Source organism: Dipodomys merriami, unplaced genomic scaffold, assembly GCF_024711535.1.
Source record: "Dipodomys merriami isolate MVZ:Mamm:240054 unplaced genomic scaffold, mDipMer1.0.p SCAF_112, whole genome shotgun sequence".
NCBI classification, from domain to species: domain Eukaryota; kingdom Metazoa; phylum Chordata; class Mammalia; order Rodentia; family Heteromyidae; genus Dipodomys; species Dipodomys merriami.
In genome coordinates, this window is record NW_027202405.1 from 2,458,442 (window position 1) to 2,485,809 (window position 27,368).

A 27,368-nucleotide genomic window follows, 5' to 3' on the forward strand; every position below is an offset into this window, starting at 1 on the left:
GCTGAGGGACAGTGCCCAGGCCCAGAGTTCAGGCCCCATGACTGGACCCCTCCCCCCAAAAAAAAAGAACAAAAAGAAAAATGATTGGATGCTGGAAGTTTATGCCTGTAATCCTAGCTGCTCAAGAGGCTGAAATATAAAGATTGTACTTCAAAGCTAGCCTGGACAGAAAAGTTTGGAATTAAACACCATAAAACCAAAAGTGGAGCTGTGTCTAAACTGATAGAACATCAGCCTTGAGCTAAAAAGTTAAGCAATGTGTGTCCCTGGGTTCAGCCCCATTAACAAGACAGAGTCAGAGACAGACAGACAGACAGACAGAGACAGAGGCAGAAACTGATAGAGGTAGAGAATTAAGAAAAATGAAATCATGTCATCTGCAATAAAGTAGATGGAGCTGAAGATCACCATTTGGAGTAAAATAAACCAAGCTCAAAAAGCCTAATACCATATTTTCACTCATTTTCAGAATCTAGACTGTAGTGATGTATGTGTGTATACACATTTCATTATATAATATATGTGTGTATATACATCTCTCCATATGCATATACGCTTTTGTATTTTTAAAAAAGAATTTATTACCCTACATTAGTTTTGCAAAGGGCCTTCACTGTGATTTTTCCATATATTCATGCATTATCCCTTTTAACCTCACCCTCCCATCACTTTTTTCTCATGTTCACTTCTTCATTAAAAATGTTTCGTTGTTCCATTTTCCATATATACATATTAAAAGTACGTAAACTATTTTAAAGAGGGAATCAATTAGTTAACCTTAGAGTGAAAATATAATTCATGATGCTATTAATGTTTAAAATTCAAGAGTATCTGATTAGACAAGCTGAAGAATGAGTCATCAGAGCATAGCTGAGAAGCACTCTGTGACACATTTTCTAGTGATTTCCAGGAAAAGCCTCCTTCACTTCAAGTCAAAGGGAAATGCGGCTTCTCACCTTGAATGCATCCAAGGGCTAAGGAGGCCTTCAAAGGCACTCTAAAACATTTACCTGCTCCTCTTCTCACTCTTTTTATTTTGTTCAGCCTCTTCAACTTTATAACTTTCAAGAAGCACTCATTTTTTTGGCAGGAAGCCGCATGAGTGATAATCCAACCGAGCAGTGTCACCTGCTTGAAAAATGACACTGAAAGTCACATAATTTGTAAGAGAAGGGACTGTCGTGTTCTGAATTCTGTCTCCTTGTGACTGGGACCCTGAAGGTGTCTCTACCCAGACTACTCTCTTGACACCCACCCCCAATTGTCTTGCCTCTTGAATTTCATACCATGCGTTCTCATGCAGGTATAGCTCAAAAGGGCAATCTATACTTTAATTAAAAGTTCCTCAAAAGTCCTTAAGATGGAAATGCCACAAAATAACTGGAGATATGTTGGGGGATTCTAGATTTGTGTCATTTATTAAAGACTTTGCTCATGAATTTCAATCACTATTTAGCATTTGTTTAGTGCTAATTATAGAGAGATTACTCCAGTGTCCTCATAAAATATGAACTTCATAAAACAGGCATATTAAATTTTATTCTAAATAGGAAAAACATTTCCAGATTATTTCAAAAGCAACTTTTTTTGTCATGTGTTTGCATCTGTTCAACCATTTGGCAAGAAGCCTAAGGCAAGAAGCATTTTACTGTTGAAGCATTAATTATAAAAACATTAAAATATTTTTAAAATAAATTGTGTATTGACACATTTTGACCAGTCTGTTTATTGTTAAGCAAGGACATTTTTTTTCTGGAAAAAGCATCAGAATAGGCCATAGTAATTTTGTGTAAGTATCAGTGCTCTGATAACATTGCACATCATCCTCTATGAAGAACTAATTGTCTCCTTGTAGTTTTAAATAATTTCACAGTCACAAATTAATTATTGATTCATATGAACTTTATCATATTTAATGGTTATATGGCTCTTGTGAAAAGTGATCATGAAAAGCTGAATTTTCTACTTAAATTGTCCTTCACATAATTCAGTTTTGTATTGTTTTTATTTTTGTTTTATTTTTATTTAATTATTTATTTTTATTTATTTATTTTTGTCGGTTGTGGGGCTTGAACTCTGGGCCTGAGCACTGTCCCTCAGCTCTTCAGCTCAAGGCTAGCGCTCTACTACTTGAGCTACAACACCACTTCCAGTTTTCTGGTGGTCTATTGGAGATAAGAGTTTCATGGACTTTCCTGCCCGGGCTGGCTTTGAACCAGGATCCTCAGCCTCCTGAGTAGCTAGGATTACAGGCGTGAGCCAATGGCTCCGGGCTTGTATTATTTTTAGAACTGCTAAATCTTCCAGCATCAGTGTGGTTTGGACTTATCTCACAGAGAGTGATTATTGACAGGTGGAAAAGATTAAGGAAACAGATTAATACATAATTTATTGGCTGATTTTCACATTTTGAGTTATTTTCTTACTGGCTACTTGGTATATAAATATAACATATTTATATATCGAAGTAAATATTTCTTCATCAAACTGTGCTTCATCTCACTAACTTAATTCTGGCAAATACAGAATCATTAGATATATTTAGAAAATAAGGTCTTCTTTACACCTCTAAGTGTATAGGTAAGGAAATTTCTGACTTTCAGGATTTTTTCTTTTTATTTCTGTCTTTATCTTAACATATCTTAAATAGCTCAGCCGAAAAAGCACCAAGAGATTCATTACATCAACTCTTCAATGATTACATTTATTTTTATGATTTTTTAATAACTTTTACTTTTCAGAACAAATAATAACCATGGTACTGTTTAATATACATGTGATTCCATAGATATCCAGCAATTAGGCCTAACACCTACATCTCTTCCTCCTTTCTGATTACTGTCATGACCAATAGGCACATAAATAAATGTTCAACATTTCTGGCCATACAAGAAATGAAAATCAAAACTACATTGAAATTCCACCTCAGTTAAAATGGCCATTTTCAAGAAAACAAATAACAGATGCTGGTGGGGATGTGGCCAAAAGGGAATGCTACTACACTGCTGGTGGAAATGTAAACTGGCTCAATCACTCTGAAAAGCAGTATGGTGGTTCCTCAAAAGACAACATAGAAAGCTTGAGACTTAGAATCAGAGGGTTGGTTAAAGGCTGTCAAATAGGCACAGCTATCAAAATTTGAGATTGCTGAAAGGAAAGCAAGTATTCACTGTAAGTCATATCACCTACACAAGAAGTCTAGGCTGGATTGTACAGGGACCTAGCCACGTTACAGGACATTTTAAAGCTAAGTTGCTAGAAAACAACCAAGAGTCAGTCTTTCTAAGAATTCTCCCTGCTATGCTAACTCTTTCCTGTATATCCTTCACATAAGGTGAAGTGCCAACCTAAGTATTTAATATGTGTTGTCCCACTAAATTCTCCCAACAACTGATCGATAGACATTAGTAATCACTTCCACACTTTGTTGGCAAGCAAACTGGGAACCAGAAAGACAATTAATTTAAAAACATTATGCAGTTAAGAAAAGATAGCAAGGTTTGACATCAAAGTTAAGATATTAATCATAATGGTCCTACATAGTGCATCTATCACTGAAGGGATAGATACCAAGTGAATTGGTGATTAGGATAGCCTATCTTTTAATATTTCTGTATATGATTAGATTCTGGTGTTTTCATTGTACCTTTGAAGAGAAAAAATCAAGATCAGAAATGTCTACAGATATGTAACTATTTATTACTATTTAGAATTTAAGTAAACATATTGGCTGGTCCATAGCTTTTACCAGGAAATATGTGAGTGCCATAAAACCATAGTTTTTAAATTCTGTAATTAAAATGCCTAAGCACTGTGAGTAATAGGAAAAGTGCTTTAAATTTTGCAAGAGGATAAAGCTCAAAGGATTAAGTGTATGTTATAATCCCTTTTTGAAAGCAGGTGAGTTGAGCAAGAAAGCTTCCTCACACTCTGTTTTACAGGAGTGACTATTTATATACCATATATAAATCTGTTCACATATCCCTCAAGGCAGGACCACAGGCATAGAACCATGGCAAGCCTGAATTTCCTGATTCTCACAGAAACAATTTCATCAGTCAGTGCTCTTCTGTAGTTCTTATTGTATGATTAAATGCTGATATCTCTGTGTAAAAATATTTTTTTAAGAACCCACAAAATTATTGGAGGTTAATCCAATAATTTGTATAACTTGACAATGACTGAAGCATTTGAAAATGTAGCACACAAAATACTTGGTCATCCTTGCAAACCTGTAATTCCCCTTGATTTGGGGGCATTTAGTAAGGAGGATCATAATTCAAGGCCATACTCAGGCAAAAAATCTGAGATCTTATCTGAAAAAAATAGCTACTACAAAGAGGGCTGGAAGTACTAACGAAGCTGTAGAGAACCTGCCTTAGCAAGTATAAGACCCTGTGTTTGAATCCTAGTCAGTACTGACAGAAAAAAAAGTACAACAGAGAATGAGTTTTTAGAGAAAATTTAATTTTCAATAACCATTACTAGAAATTTTACATTGTTATTTCTCCCAACTGCTTACAGATTGTTGTGGTTAGTATGGATTTTGCTATTTGTTGTTAGTCTCTTAAGCCAATATTTCAAATCCACACCAGAAATGCATGATGTCAATTGTAAATTGATTTTAGAGCTTTTGAAGTCTATCAAAGGGCAGCTGGAATGGACAAGATTTTCACACAGCCCATTCAGCTGTTTCTACAACTTTTCCAGTTAACAATTGGAATACATTTCTACATTAGAGGTTATCAGATATGCATTCTCTATAACTAGGTGGTAGTTCATCTAATCCGATACACACACACACACACACACACACACACACACACACACACACAAACACACACACACACACACACACACACACATATATACATACACTTTGAAGAATACAGGATACTCTTATATAGATGCCTTGAAATGTCATTTTTTATTCCAACATGACATTTATTTGGAGAGTGAGTATTTCAATTTCCTATATGTAAAACTGAAAACAACTTCTCATATGTAATTTCCTATATGTAAAACTAAAAAAAAACCTTCTCAAATAAGCTAGCAACATTTCATAATGGAAGAAAAGTGACTCAGCTATTGAGTCCTTAAGAACAGTGTCTTCTTCTTTGTAAATGTTACTATGTTACAATGATGATCCATAAATCATCTAATTTGCCTCAAAATGTTGTTTCCAAATAGATCTCTCATTTCCAGTTCCTTAGGCAGTTATTTCTTTCATGACATTGTGGCATTGAACTACTTCACTATTCAGGAAATCTTCCTCTAACCTTATTATCTGTGAAGACTCCATTCAGACTAATGGGAAGTGTGTGTGTGTGTGTGTGTGTGTGTGTGTGTGTGTGTGTGTGTGTGTGTGTGTGTGTGTGTGTGTGTGTGTGTGTGTGTGTGTGTGTGTGTGTGTGTGTGTGTGTTGCCAGTCCTTAGGCTTGAATTCTGAGCTTGGGTGCTGTCCCTGAGTTCCTTTTAATCAAAGCTATTATTGTACTTACTCCGTGAGCCACTTCTGGTGATTTCTGTGATTGATTAATTGGAGAAAAGTGTTTCACTGACTTTCCTTCCTGGGCTGGCTTTGAACTGTGGTCCTCAGATTTTAGCCACCTGAGTAGCTATGATTATGGGTGTGCACCATTGATGCCTGTCTAATGAGAAAGTTTTTAACTAAGAAATTTACATGATCAGATATGGATTGTAAGAGAAAACACTAGCTGCTGTGTAAACTCTCAGTGGGATGAGGTGAGAGATTGTTGGGGTACAAAAGTGGAAGTGGGTAGACTAGGCAGGGATTTAATACAGAAAATCAATGGCAATCAGAGATGAAACAGGTTGGAATCGTTAAGAGTTGCTGAGACGATTGTCTTTTGATTCCTCAAAAAGTAAATTTGTATCTGGTGTATCTGGTGTAAATGAGGTAAACAATTAAATATGCAAGTTTCTTTCTTAATATGGCATATACTGAATATTGTCCTATTAAAGGGAGAATATGCTGATATAAAAAAATATTAATGATTTGGATTCAATGACCTTTAATTCCAGACAAGACACCTTTATTAACTTGCTTCTCAATTCTGTACAAGAAAAAGTGGACCTGAGCATAGCACCTCATGCTTGTAATTTCAGCTACTTATGAAGTAGAGACAAGAGAATCATGGTTCCAAGTCCAGAAACAAAACTTAAGATGCTTGTCCCCAAAACAAGCTTGATATGTTGTTTTTTCCCTATAATTCCACCTATCTGGGAGGTATAAAGAGGTATATAAGGTATAAAAGATATAAAGAATTGAAGTTTTAGATCATCCCTAAACTGATGTACAAGACACTATCTAAAATACAACTAAAACTAAAAGGACCAAGATTGGGGGTCAAGTGTCAGAGTATCTACCAAGCAAATGTAAAGCCTGAGTCTAAACTCCAGTACTGATAAAACAAAACAAAGACCCCAAAACATTTGGGGCACTGTTGAGTAAATACAAGTTCTAATAAGGATTTCTTTAAAAAAAAACTTTTAAAAAACATTTAATTGGGTATTTCTAAACATTTGAAATCCAATTAACTAATTTATTCGTTTTCAGAAAAGTTTAAATTTCACAGCAAAATGGAAGGTACAGAATTTCATCTGGTATCCTTAAACAGCCCAGATTCCTGCACTATTTTCATATTGTATATGCATGATACTTTTGTTACAGTTGATGAACCTACATTGACATATCACTATCACAAAATGTGATAGGTTGTGTTAGGTTTTAGTCTTTGTTTTATAAAATCTGTACATTGGGAAACAGTTATACAAACAGGTGTCCATCGTAGGGTGCAGTACCACCAACAGGCCTAAAAATCATACATGCTTTCCCAACATCTTGCTGCCCTCAACACTGGAAACCACTTATGGATTTACTATCCTTATAATTTGTCATTTTTCACCGCATCACTTATTCAGGATCAGGTAGCACACAACCTTTCCAGATGGAATTATTTTACTTCTTAATTTAGATTAATTTCCTCCCTGCCTTTTCACGATAAGATAGTTTATTTTAGTGCTGTGTACCAATCCATTGTCAAGAAACAATATGGTTAATTTATCTAATTGCCTACTGAAAGACATCTTGTTACCTATTATAATTTGGCAATTCTAATTATGTTTCTTTTTCTGTTTTGTTTTAAATTTTATTTTAAAGGTGATATACTTAGGGGTTACAGTTACATAGGTAAGGTAGTGAGGACATTTTTTGTTGAACTTGTTACCCCTCCCTCATTTTTCTCCCACTTTCCCTCTTCCCCAACCCCCAAGTTGTACAGATCATTTTCAACATAGTGTTTTGTGAGTATCACTGTTGCGTTGGTTTGTCCTTTGTCTTGGCATTGTTTTGTTCCCCTTCCCTTCCCTGATTTGAAGGTTTTGCTTATAAGACTAATCTTACTTCTTTGGGATAGGACTTAATAAAATCAAAATATTATTTGATGATGATTTAGAAATCTAATTCTTCTACTTAATGCTCAAGGAATTCAGGAATTCTACTTCATAGGCTACTACCAAACATTTTTTTATTTATGTAGTTATAAAAAGGAGTTGTCGTTCAGCCAAGTAATATATGAAAGAAATGCATCTTGATCAATGTCACCCTTTCATCCTTCTCCCCCATCCTCCCCAATACCACCCTTCCTTCAATTTTCTTAATTTTTGAGGCTATGCATTGAATTTTATGACTGGATTCTCCCTCTCTTCCTCTCTTCATTCATCTAATCTCATCCCCAAGCCCCATTCCCCCTTCTGAGTATCCATTTGATGTTTACTTTTTGAACTGTGAGTCAGCCTTTTTAAGGAATTACATCATTTGAGATCTCCCCTAAATCAACAATATTTCTGTTCTTTCAATTGTGCACACTTATCCTATTTCTGATTTATTTCTCTAAAACAATTTGAGGTAAACCTTTTGACTTTGCTTATCCCCCCAAAATACCTTCGCATAAATTTAAACTTTGTTGAGTGATAACAGTGCAATTACTTCTCTCTATTTGGATATGTTAAATGTAATGAGAAGCTACATCATAATGATACATTAACTTATTATCAGTGTAGATTTTGTTTCCTATGATGCCCAGTCCTTAACTTCTTGTAAATGGTTGACCAGACATAAGCTTTCACACACAAATATTTCCTGCAAGATTTCTAGTTTTTCCTGAGAATTATACAATTATTTACTTTAATAATTATTTTATTCAGTTCACATTTATTGAACACCTGCACTACAGCATGTATAGTAGTCATGTATTAAAGGATAATTCACACCAATGATTTGGGAGAAACAATTTATCAGAGAACATAGCACTTAAATTAAGATCAAGGACTGTATGCATTTTGTAAAGCTGCTATGACAAAAAACTAAAAATCAAAGAAAGACAGCCTCTTCAGTAAATGGTGCTGGCAAAATTGGTTAATCACTTGTAGAAATCTAAAGCTAGATCCTTATATATCACCCTGCACCAGAATCAACTCCAAATGGATCAAAGACCTCGGGGTTCAAGCAGACACCCTGAACATTACAGGAAAGAATAGAAGAAACCCTAGGTCTCCTTGGCACAGGCCGGAATTTTTTTAATAGAGACCCAGAAACACAACAAATCAAAGAAAGGTTGGACAAATGGGATTGCATGAAATTGCAGAGCTTCTACATGGCAAAGACATCGTTAGCAAGATCAATAGAAAGCCAACGGATTGGGAGAAGATCTTCCCTAACCATACAACAGGTATATCTAAAATATACCTGGAACTCAAAAAATTAAATCCCCCAACACAACTGCCCGATAAATAAGTGGGCTAAAGACTTACAGAGAAACTACTCTGAAGAGGAAAGAAGTATGGCCAATAGACACATGAAGAAATGCTCAACCTCCCTAGCCATAAAAGAAATGCAAAGAAATGCAAATCAAAACAACACTGAGATACCACTTCACCCCAGTTAGAATGGCTATAATCAAGAATTCTAAAAACAACAGATGCTGGAGGGGATGTGGACAGAAGGGAACCTTACTACATTCTTGGTGGGAGTGTAAACTTGTTCAACCACTTTGGAAAATAGTATGGAGGTTCCTCAAAAGACTCCACATGGAGCTCCCCTATGACCTAGCAATCCCACTTTTGGGCATTTACCCAAAGATTTACAAACAAGACCACACTAAAGCTACCAGCACAACTATGTTTATTGCAGCATTATTTACTATGACTAAGATATGGAACCAACCCAGATGCCCCTCAGTAGAGGAATGGATCAAGAAAATGTGGTATATATACACAATGGAATTCTATGCCTCCATCAGAAAGAATGACATTGCCCCATTTGTTAAGAAATGGAAAGGCTTGGAAAAAATTATATTAAGTGAAGTAAGCCAGGCCCAAAGAAACATAGTTCCCATGGTTTCCCTTATTTGCAATATCTAGTATATGTCTGAGTCAAGCAGAAAAGGTCAGATAATGTGATGTTAGGAAAATGAACCCTAAGATATGTATTCAAATGTTTTTTTCTCTCATGCTATTTTTACTAACACATTTATAAGATTATTTCTTTGTTGCTTTGTATGTCCCTCCCCCACAGTATAACCCCTGTTTTCACTGTATTTGATGTTGGGATAATTTGTGGAGGGCAAGAGGAAAAACAAATTGTTTAAATAGGGATACAGGTGGACCCATTGCAACAATGAGATGTACAAGTCGTTATGTCAAAAACGAACTTTACAACTTTGGTGGAGGGGGTAGGGGAGGGGAGGAGAGGATTGGATGGGGGGGTGGGGGAGGATGGGAAGGGATGGGAAGGAGAAACAAAGGAGGAGGCTACAATGCTTGATAAGAAATGTACTCATTATCTTGTCCATGTAATTGTAACCCCTCTATATAGTATTTTCACAATAAAAAAAAGAAATACTATCTTCCTCTGTCCACAGAGAAAGCTCAGAAGAAATTGTTAAGCAGCTAATTTAAACGAATTTAATGATAAAATATTACTTACAGTATAAGAAATGACATGAGGAAAGAAGAATGATGAATTTACTGAAGAAACAAACACAGAATCCAACTTTCAACTCCTGACTTAGAAATTCATTTGTTCGCACATATCCTCAGTGCTTATCCTCTTTTGTTCTTCAAACTCTCCACTTCTCATAGCCATTAAATGTGCAAAGAATCACTTTTTATATTGACAGGTAGTATGGCCCTTTCCTCGGCTATGCTCACTGCCAAATAGAAGAAAAAAAGGAAAATCTGAGTGAAAATTAAACAAGAAAATGAAAACATAGTCACACATTTCAGTGGCTAGTTATCCTGTATTTCACTTGTTGATGCCTTATTTGTCCTGAAATTTAAAAAAATGAAAGGAAAACAGCAGCAAGGAAAACTACAACATGGAGTAAGTTAACTGACTCCCTATTGCCCTTACAAAATATGTCTCAGGTAACTGCACATAGCTAACAAAGGTAATGCTGACCATATTTCCCAAGACAGAAGGTGACTTACTTACATAGAAACTTTGCTACATTAAAATCTCATATTGCGTCATTTATTAATTTAGCCTGCACAGTACATTTCCATCTGTCTCTTTTTGAGTCCTATGTTTCAGCAAAAGCAAACAATGGTCTAAATGAACTATTGATTACATTCAAAAGCCTCATAAGACATCGTAAGCATTTTAGTATTTTCTTTAACACCATAGAAAAAAAAAGATTTGTTGTTATAAAATAACTAGTATTTAAACATCTGTTCAGGAATACAAATGATGTGCGAAGTGTGTGATATCTAAAAGCCATTATTTTTACCTCCTAAAGTTAGGAACAAGTTTTTGTGCTGGCATTTCAAAGAAACCTATGTGGTGGTTTTCTCACTTCCATATCAAGGTATTAATGGGTGTCCTGGAACTCAGAAGGTCAGAGGACAAGACTTAAAATACATGTTTATTAGACAAAATCCAAATGATAGATTGGAGATATGGTTCCTATATGAACCCCATTGCTACTGCCAAGATTCTCTGTACTGGGAAACCCTTCTCAACCTGTATGAAGGAAAAGTTATCCATTAAATCTGATCAAACATAATTTTATCTGCCTACCACAAAAATATTTTTATTCTTACTTATGACTACTTTTTAACAGAGCAAAGCATCATTTTATTTCTCAGAATTGCATCTTACTATTCTAGTAAAGGCTCATAAACGAATCTATGTGGGAGAACAGAATATTAGATGACTTAGTATTTTGCAAGCAATTGGTATTTTCCTAGACAGTAATATATAAGTTTTTAATGAATTTAACAATTTACTCTATAGTTTTCTACCCATAAAGCAATGAGTTATTGTAGCACAAAGGCAAGGAAGATAAATCTCTCATTGATGATGGCTGATTTAGAACAAAGCCTCATAAATTGAATACTCATGTTACAAAAAGTTCTTTTAAACATGAACGATGTGTAATGGCATTCATAACTCATTTTTCTTCTTTCACTACAATACTGGTTTATTTTATTTTTATCTCACTTTTAGATACTCTACTTACAACTTCTTGAAGTGGAAAATATACTTCAATATAGGGTAAATTGTCGATGTTATGTGCACAGATGGGATTATATAACTATATTTACTATATATACCTGATCTGATTTTGACTAGAACACTGAAAGATCAAGATTTTAGCTCATGGTTAAAATACTTCATTGTCGCAAACCCTAAATGAGCAAATAACCTAAAAATTCACTTACCACAAGTAGCAACATTGCAGGTAGAAAGGCAGATTTTGTTGTTGTGTATTTAAGGAGTAAAATAATTCCATATGTAAATAAATACAGATACCCATTTCATGCGATAAATTGGCTTGGATGTAACCACAAAGAATTAGAAAATATTCTGATACTGTTCAGTTTGGTAGATAGCAGTTTACTCTCATAGTGTTTGTCAACTGGAAATTTTCATATAATCTTTTCTTCTAGAGCTTTTCTTGAAAATTCAGAAGATGGCAAAATTGAGCTCAAATTCTTTATAATCAAGAACAAAAGCTCTGAGTAGTAGCTTCTTTTAGTAAAAAAGTAAAATTCTTTCCAAATTTAAATATTTTAAATGATTATAAGAGCCAAAGAGGTAAAGTTAAATAAAGAAACCCAGCAAGAACTAGCACATAAGAGACCTTGAGGAATATTCAAATCATGCCCTGTTCTACAGGAGGCAATTGCTCTTCTGCATCTCCAAATTTGTATTATGAGAGAGTACTGCTTTGATGTGGGGTAGCTTTTAGTTTTTTTTCAATGCAACGTGGAAAACTCAGATTATTATGAGAGTTTCTACAGTTTTCCATCTCTGCATAAATCAAACATTGGCTGACTGGATCTACTGTGCAAACAACCAAGTTACAACTATGAAAATGGAAGACTATTTTTTAAGGATTTATTCTGAGCTAGGAGCCTGTGGCTCACATTTGTTTATCCTTGTTAATTGGAAGTATTGAAGTTCCAGGCCAGCCCAGGCAGAAAAGTTTGTTAAGTTCCACCTCCAAAATAACTATCAAAAGGCTAATCTGGAGCCAAGCTCTGGTGGCTCATGCCTGTAATCATACCTATGCAGGAAGCTGAGATCTGGGAATCATGGTTCTGAGTTAAGCCAAGTGGAAAAGTCTGCAAGACCAGATAGTAGAGCTGTGGCTCAAGTGGTAGAGAACTAACCTTGAGCAAAAAACTCTCAGGTTTTTGGTTTTGGGATACAGGTGGACCTATTGCAACAATGAGAAGTACAAGTTGTCATGTCCAAAACGAGCTTTACAATGTCGGTGCGGGGGGGGGGGGCGAAAAGGGGGGGGGAGGAGAAGGATTGGGATTGGGGGGGAGGGGGGAGGCTGGGAAGGGATGTGAAGGGTAAACAAAGGAGGAGGCTGCAATGCTTGGTAAGAAATGTACGCATTATCCGGCCCATGTAATTGTAACCCCTCTGTACAGTATGTTCACAAATAAAATAAAATAAAATTAAAATAAAAAAAAAACTCTCAGAGACAGTGGCCAGCATCCAGACCCTGAGTTCAAACCCAAGGACTAGCACCAAAAACCCCCTCTTCTCTGGATGCATGGCTTAAGTGGGAAGCTCTGGTTCCTGGTTCAAATAAATAAGACTTTATTATGGAGAATTTCAAACATATAAAGTAAATTAAAGTGTCCTTGTGCCTGATATAAATTCATCACCAGCTCTATCCTATATAGCTAGTATACTTCTTGCATCCTGTATTATTTGGGAGATAACTCCAAACATTGTATCATATTGTTTATAAGTATTTTGGACCACATTAAAGTCATTGTTTTAGAAAAAAATGGCAATACACTTCAGCAAAAGGAAGGACATGTCTACCAAGTTATATGAATAGAACTGATTCAGTAGTTTAACTGGTTAACACTGGGGGTAGAAGAAGGAGCATCTGAAATTACCCACACAAATGAGAATAGTTTATGAAAGTCTTTAAGTAACAAGTAGATGGTTGGTTAGTTCTCGATCATTCTAGCAAAGATGAAATAAGATCTGCATGCATTATGGCAACAGTGTGAATAGAACTATTAGAAAAACCTTTATTATTGTTATTCAAAGCCTGGCTAATTTGTAGTAGTTGTCAGAGACTTCTGATGAAAGTTATTGTATTCAACTGATTTCTAGATTAGCATCAGTAGAACTAAAAGAAAGGCATCTGCTATACCTTTCTGAGAAAATCATGAAATTTAGAACCTTCAGTCTGCAGATAACTAGAGCATGTGAAATGCTTTATTTCCTTAATGCTATCTTTGCTCCTGAGCTTTGCACTATGTAAATTCAACATTAGAGATCTGAATGTGATGGATAGTTTTAATAAATACCCTTTGAATGCTTCTATTTATAAAGCTTTCCATAAAAAATTTAGTGAAGCTTAAATATAAACCACTCTTTTTTATTCTAACTGATACCATGAAATACTAGATATATGGACCTGTATTTTCTTATGTTTAAAAAATCACAGTTATATTAAGTGTACATATATTCTACCATAAATATGGGAACAGTAGATATCTCCAGAGAACCCATTAAAATCTGATTTGAATTAATGTCACAGAGGACAATTATTTTGTATTCTGAATAAAATTTTTGCAACATGCATATTATTCTAAGACATCCCACTTTAGAGACTGCTTTAAATACACTAAAATTTTTTAAAAGAAAGAATTTCACATAATTACCATGTGCTTATTTATAGGCATGCCTATTGTAATGATTTTGCCCAACTCTACTCAGTGGCTTCAACATATCATCACAATAATCATCTTATTTTTTTCATTCATTCAACTGAAGTGTTGAACTTCATTAACCTTGTTGGAAACATAGAAATATAATAAAACTGCTTTTGAATGTTCCCTTTAACCCATGATTTAGATGAAGCTAAAGTGCAAAGAAAAATGGAATTGATACCAGACAGCAAATACATTGGTGGAATTAAAAGACAGAGTGCAATTTCATGCCATGGTGACTCACAGAGTCCTCATAGCCCACGGGAAATATTCTTGGGGAGAAAAATAAACACAACGACAAAGCTTTTATTTAATTACATTTATTTAAATAACCAAATAGTATACCATTTTTGATCACACACACTTTGATACACAATAGCATACACTTTGATACACACTTTGATACACAATATTTCCTTCTATTGGGTGGCAGACATGTCAGTGGCCTGCTCACTGTACCTGTTTGGTGAGAGTGGGTGTGGGAAAAGAACCTGGTTTGATATTTGGGTTGTGACCTTTCGTTTACCACTCTTCTTACTGAAGCTTCTCTGTATATCTGCAAACTTTCCTGAAAAGTTGTTCTCCTGCCTCTCATTAAGAGTTCCATTGTCACTAGCCCTCTTTCTGAAGGATTTGGACTTGGACTAAGGCAGGCAATGTTTATATCTAGCCCCACACTTACAGATGCTGTTTCATGGGATTTCTAGCCAATTTCCCTATTAAGTCCCCTCTCATTGACTCATTAACTCATTGAGCCCTCTCCACTAACTCTTGAGGAACATATCTGTATAAAGAAAATAAATTTTCTGTGCTACTTTTCTTGCATATTTGCTTAAACTTGAGCTTTTAAGGCACTGCTGATGATTTGTTGGGGGAGGCTGGGGGTGGTGGTGGTGGTTTGGGGGCTTGAACTTAGGGCCTGAGCACTTCCCTGAGCTCTTTTGTGCAAGGCTCTATCACTTTAAGCCACAGCTCTACTTACAGATTTTTAGTGGTTAATTGGAGCTAGTAATTTCTTGGGGACTTTTCTTCCCAGGTTAGCTTGGAATGATGATCTTCAGATCTCATCTTTCTGAGTAGCTAGGATTACAGGCATGAGCCAATGGCACCAGAGCTGCTGATTTTTACACAGAGAGGAGAGAGAGAGAGAGAGAGAGAGAGAGAGAGAGAGAGAGAGAGAGAGAGAGAGAGAGAGAGAGAGAGAGAGAGAGAGAGAGAGAGAGAGAGAGAGAGAGAGAGAGAGAGAGAGAGAGAGAGAGAAACACTAGAAGAAAAACATTTGTCAAATCAATCTTAAAGGAAGAAAATAAGATCTCAGGCCATTGACAACCAGTGATGTGAGAATCAAAGATGAAATAATCCTATAGAAAAATGTCTTAGAATAAATTAGTATAGCAAATTTATTGAGAAAAGATTTTTATCTGATGTAATTCTTCACATAACTTAGTTAAATCATATAAGAAAGCCACTTATAAAATGTCATATTGCTACTTGAGTTGATTTTATTTCTTCAAGATGTAGTAGTGGAAGCATAATATTTTTAATTATGGCATTGCAGAGAATAGAATCAAATATTCATTTTTAATGATGCAAATTTATGATAAAATTATCATATGAAAGCATTTTACTAGGCAACATATGAAGCATAATACTTTCTCTACCATGGAAATGTAATTATCTGTGGATCAAATGACAGCTAGAGTGTCAGAGTGGGGAATAGCAATACACAATGGATAATAAACGACTTCTCCAATCTGAAATCAGAGAGAGATTTTAGGTATGCAGAACATAATAATCCTTATTAGAAGTAGTCCAGGAGGTAAGCTTTTATTTTCAAGAGAAGTCTGATAATATTTTAATGATTACAATTGAGCAAATTTAGGTTGTATGTGTCATCTACAAGAAAATTTATTTTCTACAAAAAAATCCTCTTTTCTTGGACAATATTTTTTGCTAAATATTCAAAGTACTTTTTAACCATGTTTTATCCCAACCTGTCCATTCTTGGTCCTGATGGATCACAAATTTTATTATGCTTGATAGCATATATACATTACATCTTTTCGTGTCTTTTTGCATTAACATGTTCCTTGAGTTGGTTATTTATTTGATATTTCAAACTCCAAAATTAATTTAACTTCCCTCAGATAAAGATGTTTTTGTTAGACTTTAAGTATAGGAATGTGAGTTGTAAATGATGAAAACACATGAATGAGGTTGAAGATGATTTTTAAAGAGAGAGCCTATAACAATAAAATACGAGGAAATAATAGCAATAAACACAATTTGGAAAACCTATGATTATTCTATAAATCTTTGTAGAATCTATTCTACTTTTGAAGAGATAAAATGGAATTGGATTTGCAACTCAGAGAGAACCTAAGAAGACACAATTGATGACAAATAAACAGTGATGAATGCTTGGGGGCTAGAGGTACTTTGTATTCTGCACTTTCTTCATAAGGTATTTTCTAAGAATTACGGTTTATCATCCATCATTTATTCTTTCCAAGGAGAGGCTGAAAATTCATTTATTCTACTTCAGTGTGTTTAGACATTAAAGATCATTTCTAACAGTTTGAGGCGTTTTGCTTTTTTTTGTAACATGCTTTTGCCAAAATTTGTTACAAGTTTTGTTTGGTTTTTATTAACTATTTTCCCACCCAGGTAAATAAGTATATTTATTCTTTATGATGCTTTAGTAGTTGTTTAATTATTATTTAATTAATTATGGGCTATTTCAAATGTACTTTTTAAAAATTAAACTTAAGGCCTTGTACTGTATACCGTTGCTCTGTATCCTGAGCTACGTCTCCAGCCCTAATTTTGTTTAGTTATTTTTTAATTTAGGGCCTGTACTTTTGGCCAGTGGCCAGCCTCGTATCACAATCCTCCTCCCTATGCTGTTTGTGTAGCTGGTATTACAAACACGTGCCAAAATGTGTATTCATTGGACATAGGACAATATCCAATGATGTAACACATTCAAATTGTCCATACAATAATGTATCATATTTCAACTATTTTATATAAATTATTCATTTTCTCTCATTACTTGAAATACAGCATTTTTAATTCTTTTTCAAATTGTGATCTTTTTGTAAATGCATGTGATTCTTATGCATTTGACTTTATTTTAACTCATTCAGATTCTTCCAATGTTTATGGCTCGCATTTTTAAATTCAAAGTTTAGCAAAGACATTTTAAGGCAGTTAAAATTTGGAGTTTGCAAGATTAAGTAGATGTCTTTATGAATTTAAATCATCCATTATCTTACACTCTGAGAAGCTAAGTATTTTTCTGTTTCACAATGCCTGGTGCATTTGTGAAGGACAGTTATCATACTTGTGGCTACTTTTGGAGAGAGGGATGCAAATGTTTTATCAACAATCCCATGATCAAAAGAGGCTTTGAAAAGACGGCAGAGCTGCTTCATAATGTGGCAAAATCAGAGCTAAAGAACTCAGGATAAAAAGTGATCTTTTTTCTTTTATCATGGTTTCTATGAGAATTTCAAAGGCTTTTCATAGTAAGTACTTTCATTGCCTGACATGCCTGTCTTTCCTATGTCATATATGAATTTTGCTCACAATTAAAGCCTATTTTCCCATTTCAAAAACCATGTTGAACAGCTGTTCTCCTTCTTCCTGTAATCACCTTCCTTTACCAGCATTTTACTATTGTCACTCAGTCTGGTAGTTACTTTCTGCCACTGAATTCTCAATCTACTTTTTAGAGCAGGATGAGAAACAAGTAATCACATCTCATTCCCAACACTTATAAAATACCATGGCAAACATCTGCTTCTTCTGTATCCATTTCCTCCTTTTCTTTCTTTCCCTGTTATTCACACCAGCCTCATCAGGCAGAGGTGAATGACAGTTCTTCCTTAGACCTGTAACAACAGTCACTGCAGTAAGCATAAGCAATCCATCAACAAGGAAAACAAGTCCTCATGAAGACTACAATCTAGTGGGAGGGATAGACTGAGACCAATAAGCTAATGTACATAGAATAAGCCAATAACAGGGTATGAAGAAAAGAGTTAATAAAGTTGACCTAAAGTTATTCACCTGTCTCTTATCTTCACTAGAAATTACTTATGTAGATAGACCTGGGCCTTTGGAAGATTATCTATGATATTAATGGATTAGGTTGTATTATAAGTCCAAGGCAATGAACCATATGATATGATACCAAGTTGTCTAGCTAGTTAGTCGATAGACGATCTATAGTGAGCACCAGCTTTCCTTCCAGCTTTAGAGTTTTAGTAATCGTAACTGCCACATGTGCAGTGTGTACTTACATGAGTAGCCTTCCATGTAAGTGCTAGACTCTCAAACTCAAGCTAGGTCCCTGGGCAGAAATACTTCATGTGTGTTGCAGTTTATTGTGAAAAAATAAAAAAGGCTTTTGAAATAATTCCTTGAAAAAAAAACTTGTGTAATGGAACCTTTAGAGGTGTTTTGTTATATAGCTTTTACTGGTTCCATATATACCGTGAATATGAAAAGTCCTTATAATTTTATATATGTTATTATGATAGTTAGGCTTCAAAATCATTTCTGTGGCCGGGCACCAGTGGCTCACGCATGTAATCCTAGCTACTCACGAGGCTGAGATCTGAGGATTATGGTTCAAAGACAGTCTAGGCAGGAAAGTACGTGAGACTCTTATCTCCAATAAATCACTAGAAAACTGGAAGTGGTGCTGTGGCTCAAGTGATAGTGCACTTTCCTTGAGCTGAAGAGCTGAGGAAATGTGCCCAAGCCCAGAGTTCAAGCCCCACGACTGACCAAAAAAAAAAAAATTCTGTGGTAGTGCATTTGTACAAGCATGGGAAACTACTATTTTAAGGAGGTAAGAAAGTCTGAGATACACCTATACTTCTCCAGAACTATATAGAGACATAGGAATCTTTGGTTGGCCCACACAAGAAAAAGCTGTAACAGCTGGTAGTTTATAACAATATGTTTAAAATCAAGAAATCCTATAATGTCACCCTATACTAACATGTATATAATCTATTGACAATTTATTGAATGGTAGTTTGCACAGTTTTTGGCACAGAATAATGACATATTTTAAACCTTCATAAACTTATTCCTTCCCTGACTTAAGAGAAAGTAACTAGAATGTATATATTGGTGGTTCATAGTCCAAGATGAAGAACATCTGAGCAAAGGACCAAGGTTGTGTTGGCTGGAAGATTTTTTGACCTTTTTCATGTTCACTTATATTTTCTTGTCCCTACTGTGTATTGTGAAGTATATACTATATAGTTATGCATTATGGACCCTCAGCAATGCTCTAACTTAATTTCTACTCATTCAAAACCCAGAACTATATAATAATTATATTTGCAGAATAAATATGTGGTCTAAGAAGCAAGAAACAGTCCTCAGTGGTCAACTTACTCATAATGAATCTTCAGGAAATAAAAATTAATTTTCATGAAACTAAATTCAAATGAGAATCTACTAATAACAGGCTATGTAATAATATGCCATGTAATAGGTGTATTATGAAAAAAGGTACTATCTAACACTCATAAAACTGATCATCTAATGTAGATAGGAGGTATCAAACAATTTCAAGTGCTACAGAGACATTATAGCTAATGTTTATAATGCTCATTCATATTACTAATGAGGATTGAAACTCAATTTGTGATATTTTCAGGCTATATGTATGATAAGTGCATGATAGATATTAAATACTTAATAAGTGATAGATAATTTAATGTTTTAAATTTATAATATCTCTAGGCTCCAAAATTATTCCTGTAAATGGTATAAACCACATGATAAAATGTATCTGAGAAGATAATAAGAACAAAACTAAAAGAAGATTTTAGTTTACTCATTAAACTTCTCAAAGCTATCTTCTGAAGAAGAAAACATCTTAGGTAATGGTAGAAACATGTAAATTAAATCAAGAAATACAACATGTCTATGTTAAGAAGGCATTGCATGGTGCTGAAAAAACACACCCTAAGCATAACTTCAGCTTCTCCATTAAAGTGATTCTATACAGATGAGCTTTATTGTTATATGAGCAATTTTAAAAGTGAAAAGAGATTATACTGACCTTTGCAATGATACAGTTTTTATTCTTTACTTTGTCTTCTCTGGTTTTATTTCTTGCTAAGTGACCCAGTGATGCAAAGACAACAGAGCAATTTATTATTTTTATTATACAACATTTCATATTATACAGAGATACCGTCATTGGAAAAACAGGCTTGTGCCTCTGGATGCAATAACAAAATGACAGCTTTTATGATAAACTTCATACTCCTTAGGCTGAACAGCTAGTCGTTGGGTGACTGGATGCCCTAATAACTACCCAGTTTTACTCAATAGCATGTATTACATATGTATATGTATATTTCTGACATTATTCTAATATGCTTGTCAGTCACAATTGCCAATAATTTATTGAGACAAATGATAACCTGTCATATTATTTGGAAGCATGAAAAAGATAGCCTTTTCATTAATTCAAGGGATCTGGTTTAAATGGCTCTATTCCACAATATAAATTATAGTGAACCCAAATACTTATAACTACTGGAAAACCTCCCATTTAGTATTCAATGTTCCATTTGCATTATTTTAACTTATAAAAGTAAAACTGTTCTTTGACATTTACTGGAATCATCAATAAAGCAATTTAGTAATTACATTATAGGTTCAAGTAATTTTAAAATAAAACTAGCTTCATTGAAATATAATACATTTACTCATTCATTACTTCATTTCAGAGGAGGACATGTTTTATGACAATTTTCTAAGAGTGAAGTAATTACAATATGTTTTCAAAGTGCAACAATTGAGAGAGCACAGGTTAATTAGGAAGTATACTAGTTATTTAAAATCTGAGTAGGGCGCTGGTGGCTCATACCTATAATCCTAGATACTCAGGAGGATGAGATTTGAGGATCACAGTTCAAAGCCAGCCCTGGCAGAAAAGTCCTCTTGAGACTCTTATTTCCAATTAACCACTTGAAAAATGGAGTGGGGCTGTAGCTCAAAGTGGTAGAGCTCTCCTTGAGCAAAAGAACTCAGGGTCAGTGCCCAGGCTCTGAGTTCAAGTCCCAAAACTGACAAAAACATCTGAAAATAAAAAAATCTGAAAAAGAATCCTATTTTAGTTGCCATCAGCCATGACAAAAAAGTAAGTAATAATGGGTGGAAATCTTTAAGTTTGACTTACTGTCAATAGGTGAACAGTGCCTGATCCAAAAGGTTATAGATAGATGTTTTTATGCTTGTGCAATGCAAAACTATCTCAAAAAATAAATTGACTTAGGAAGATGCTTGAACACCACACTATTTTGTGAGGTTTTCATCTAACTCTAGCTATTCAAAGACCATACACCTGTCAAAGAAACATTGTTCTATAGAACATCAATACCTTTGTATATATGATTTGCTCAACTACTTCTAAACAATCTACATTTAAAATTTTATTTTATTAGGCTTGTATTACATATTTTCTGATACTATGTAGATGATTCATGCTATGTTGATCACTTTTGCTTACCATTTTCTTTTTTTTTCTTTTTTTAATTCTTTTTTTTTTAATTGTGAACATACTGTACAGAGGGGTTATAATTACATGGGCAAGATAATGAGTACATTTCTTATCAAGCATTGCAGCCTCCTCCTTTGTTTACCCTTCATATCCCTTCCCAGCCTCCCCCCGTCCCCCACCAAATCCTCCCCCCCCCCACCAAAGTTGTAAAGTTCGTTTTCGACATCACAACTTGTACTTCTCCTTGTTGCAACGGGTCCACCTGTATCCTTAAACGACTTGTTTTTCCCCTTCTCCTCCACAAATTATACTGACATCAAATATAGTAAAAGCAGGGGTTATACTGTGGGGGAAGGACATACAAAGCAACAAAGAAATAATCTTATAAATGCGTTAGAAACAAATGCATGAAAGAAAAAAACATTTAAATACATATCTTAGGGTTCATTTTCCTAACATCACATTTTCTGACCTTTTCTGCTTGACTCATACATATACTAGATATTGCAAATAAGGGAAACCAAATGTTTATAAACAAGACCACACTAAAGGTACCAGCACAACTGTGTTTATTGCAGCATTATTTACTATAACTAAGATATGGAACGAACCCAGATGCCCCTCAGTAGATGAATGGATCAAGAAAATGTGGTATATATACACAATGGAATTCTATGCCTCCATCAGAAAGAATGACATTGCACCATTGGTTAGGAAATGGAAAGACTTGGAAAAAATTATATTAAGTGAAGTAAGCCAAGCCCAAAGAAACATAGGTCCCATGGTTTCCCTTATTGCTTACCATTTTAACAGAATGTCTATTTCTCTTTAAAAGTAATTTTCTGAAAGACTCTTAAGCAAGACCACTCTTCACAGTGAAGGTGAAGATGTGGCCAATCTAGCCACATTTAACACACTTAAGGCTTTAGTATGGATGTACTTGGGAACAACAAAATGGAACATTTCTTACTTTGGGCAAGTAACAGGTAGATAGATAGATAGATAGATAGATAGATAGATAGATAGATAGATAGATAGATAGATAGATAGATAGATAGATAGATAGAGATTTATATAAATACAGATATAGTTAATATAGATAGAGAGAGAGATAGAGAGATAAAGATGTCTGGAAAGTGTTTGCTTGCCTTAAAAGAGCCATTGTAGGAAAATGAGTACTTAAAACAAATTTGTTCTGCTAAATTTCATCCCTGCATAAGCCCATTCCCAGAAACAGTATACCATATATGTGTATATCTCTTGATTTTGGTGCTGTTATTAACACATGTAAGAATTGTTTTTTTTTTTCTACCATAATGGGGGTTGATTTTTGGTCTGTGTGTTTGTGTAGCAGGTACTTCTCCACTTAAGAACCACTCCCGCTGTTTTTCAGATAGAGTCTTGTGTGTATGCCCTGGTCAGCCTGGACCACAATCCACCTATTTCAGTTTCCCAATTAAGATGACAGTGCACACCACATTGTCCAGGTACTAAAGAGCAAGATGGACTTGGCCTGGCCTTGAAACACAGTCTTCCTGTGTGGTCACATTTTGTCCCTAATCTTAGGGATTCTCCTCACCTGGGAGGACTTTCTACAGAGCTCTGAAGTTTTCTCCCTGTGAAACTCTTCCTCGTCTATATTTTGCACACATTCCAGCTGCTTTGCTTCTCAGGAAGGAAGCTGGGGCAACTTTAGTGCACACCACATTTGTTTTCTTCTTCTAGATCACAGGCTTTTGCTGCTTTTTGTTTTCCTAGACTATATAGTCTGCATTCACCATTCCTGTGTACATTCACTTGAAGACATCCATGTTGTTAGTCACATTATCATTGCCATAACAAAGTAAGTAATAAAAATAACTGAAAGGAGGAAAGCTTTCCTTTAGCTTGATTTCAGAAGCTTTGGTCCCTTGTTGGATGACTCCATTGCTTTTCAGCCTGTTTGAGGCAGAATCATTATAATAGATTGGCATGGCAGGAAATGTGCCTGCCCACTATGTCAATCAGGAAGCAGAAAGGGGTGGGGACAAAACACAAACTTCTTGTGGCTTATTTCCTCCAACCAGTTTCTACCTCTTAGCAGCTGATAGGCATAAACTCAATGGATCCCATTGATACAGGTGAAATCATAATGACATCATAGTTCCCAGTTGTGCACTATCTGAGAACCAAACCCTTCAACAGGTGAAACCTTTTAGGGAGCAGTGTGTGTGTGTGTGTGTGTGTGTGTGTGTGTGTGTGTGTGTGTGTGTGTGTGTGTGTGTGTGTGTGTGTGTGTGTGTGTGTGTGTGTGTGTGTGTGTGTGTGTGTTTTAATCCACAGCCTCCATTTGCAACCACATGTGACTCTTTACTGAGTGCTGTCTCTGATTACCAAAGTACCACTGAATCTCAAGTACCTTAGGTCAAAAATAATAGATACTGACCCTGGGAACAGCTTTAAACCAATGATTGTTTAATGTGATAAATAAATGTTACCTTACAACTCAGGGAGAGGAACCATGGTTCATGCTTAATGGAGCTTCCCAAAAGACTTCAGAGTGATTGAGCCAGTGCCACAGGGGTTATTTGTTATTAGCAGACCATGTATTCACTTTAGATCTTTTCTGTTTCAGTTCCACATTCAACCACAAGCATTTCCTAAGACTACCTCCCAAATAAACTCTTTGCCTTCAATTTTTTCTGTCTTTTTTATGAAGAAATACAAACTAAGACAAGTGCATAGGTTATAGTTAATTGACTTTGGAAATATTTATTAACTAAAGTGTTTCAGTTTGTCATATATATTTTTTATGTCCTCACCCTTCCCTCATATATGGTAACCTTTCTCCTAATATCTTTTTCCTTGGCCAATTTCCTATCCAGTGAATTTCCCAGTATGTTTTTATTTAGGTTCTCTTTGCAGTCAATTTTATCAGTTTTTTACATTGAATTCTGAAAAACTGTTCAGTTGCTTGTAAAATTAGCCATCAACAGTTAAATTCCCTCAGGCTTTGAAGATTTTACTCTTCTCTTTAGTATCTAACTTCTCTGTTAATAAGTCAGAATTTAGTATGCCCATTATTTCTTTTTATATATAGTGACCCACCATGGCTAAATAAAATCTCTCTTTGGTATTTTTCAGTTCTCAATGATATCTATAAAAATCTCAATAATATAAAATATCTCAATAATAACTATAGATACTATAAACCTTCTTTCCTTTTTTCCTTCCTCTCTACTTCTCTTTCTCTTCCTCACCTCTCTTTCTTCCTGAGAAATGTTAGTCATTCTGAACCAAAATATTTCTTCTTCATTTTATTTCTCTGGTCTATTGTCTGAAAGTCCAGTAGGAAAAAAACCCAACATCTCGCCCTATCTTTTATGGTTCCTAACTGATCTTTCATATTTATCATATTTTGTCTCTCTGTGATAAATTCTGGAATGTGCCCTCTAATTCACCCATTGTATGTTGTTTTGTTTTGTTTATTTTTTTATACCAAGGCTTGAACTCAGGGAATTTAGCTATCAATGGGCTTTTTCTGCTCACGGCTGGCTCTCTACCCTCTGAATTATTCCTCTAGTTCCATGCTTTGTATTTAATTTCAATAAATATATTGCCCCAATCTAATAGTGATATTTTAAGTTTTGAATTACCTTTCCAAGTCATTAATAGTAAGCATATGTTCACGATTAATTAGTGCATTTTTGATAGTGCAAATATTCTCCTTTATTGCAAATCACTTCATTTTGAAAGTTTTCTGCTAAGTCTTAATCTTGGTGTCATACTTCCTTGAAAACCATTTTCCTACATAGATTTAGAAGATAAAAAATATGTGAAGCTAGTTTTAAAGAACATGCTAGTTCTTCTGCCCCCGTTTCTTTCTGTGGGGTGTGTGGATCGTTATCAATATGTAAATGCTGTCAGTGGCATCTTCAGCTTGGACATTTGGGAAGTATATTGGTAGCTTGTTTTTAGTTCAAGGACCAATGGAAGCATAGCCTGGAGCAGCACATTGTGAAGAATACATATTCTTACACCAGAAACAAAGTTGGAGCCAGGAGATAAGTTGTTCTGATGCATATATTCATTGAACACAGGGTTATTCATACTTCCAGCTTTCTGAAAAGTTTATAAATTTTGATTCAATTATTCTTTTTGTATGAAGAATTAAAATAAAATATTTGGATTATTCATTATTAAGTTTCAAGTTTGCTTGCAAATCATCTAAAATTACAATAACTATAAATGTGTAATCTAAAATTTTTAACTTGAATTTCAAATGGCATTCAAAATTTAATATTGAAATTTCAAAATAGAACTATTCATCTATTATTTTACCACTCATAGATATTGTATGATTTTCTGTGTTGAACAAGTATGGGCTTATGCACCTGTTGTGCAAAGACTTCATGGATTAACAAGAAACTTTGTATTGGGGAACCTAAGACCACAGTCCCTGTTTTCCCATTGTCCCAATGGCAAGAAACATGCTCTGTTGGACAGGCAGCAAAGGGTAATCTTTTAGTGAAGGCCAACCTTTACTATTTGTCTCCTCATTTATGGGGAACATATGAGAGAAATCATATCATGAAGGGCCATGTGAATAGTATGCACATCTGGATTTCAATGTCAGAAGTGAATGGGAAATTGTCCCATCAGCTGCTCTATCTATTGGTCAGACTTTTAATGATGGGAAGTCTTAAAAACATTGAAAAAGTGTAGATAACTTTTACAGTGGAAAAGACATGGCTATAACTGAAAATTCATTTTCATATAGTCTCTCATTCTGAGAAAAGAAGGTGCGAATCCCACTAGCACATAATCCAAGCAACTTCATAGGAGTAAGAAAATTGGATTAATTTCATTGGATCTTTTTCATCTTCCTTTGCCAAGGCATATTTACATGGCATTTCCTACTCAGAAACACATCCTATTATACTATATGCAATGCATGAACAGTTTTTGGCTCACTCTAACAGACGTCTCTTCAACTAAATTATATTTATAAATTGAAATTGATTTTTCAATTCCTATAAAGCTCTAAATGTTAACAAAGTTCTCTTGTATTGATATTAATAGTATACAATTGATTAAAACATGAAAATTAAAATTTTACTGGAAATGTATTTCTTAATAAGATGGATATCATGTACCACAGATGAATATGACATTTCTACAATGAAGCAAGGGTCAAAGAAAATTGGCAGAAAATGTTCAGAGAGTTTATGGGCCAATTCTAAACTCAAGATTTACAAATTATAGATTAATATTTACTATCAAATTCATTATTTATGGGAAAGCAACAATATAAAACAAGGAAATGTAGAAAATACATAATTAAGCAGACAAATAATTGAGAGAGAACAAACTGTTATCCATAACCAGAAAATAGAATAAGATTTTTGAGATAACAATAGTCTTACAAAAATTAAAAACTGTACCTCTCTAGGCACTAAAGCCACAGCAGTGATTAAAAAATAATGACAGGGCTGGGAAGGTGGCTCAGTGGTAGAATGCTTGCCTTGCATGCATGAGGCCCTGGGTTCAATTCCTCAGCACCACATAAGCAGAA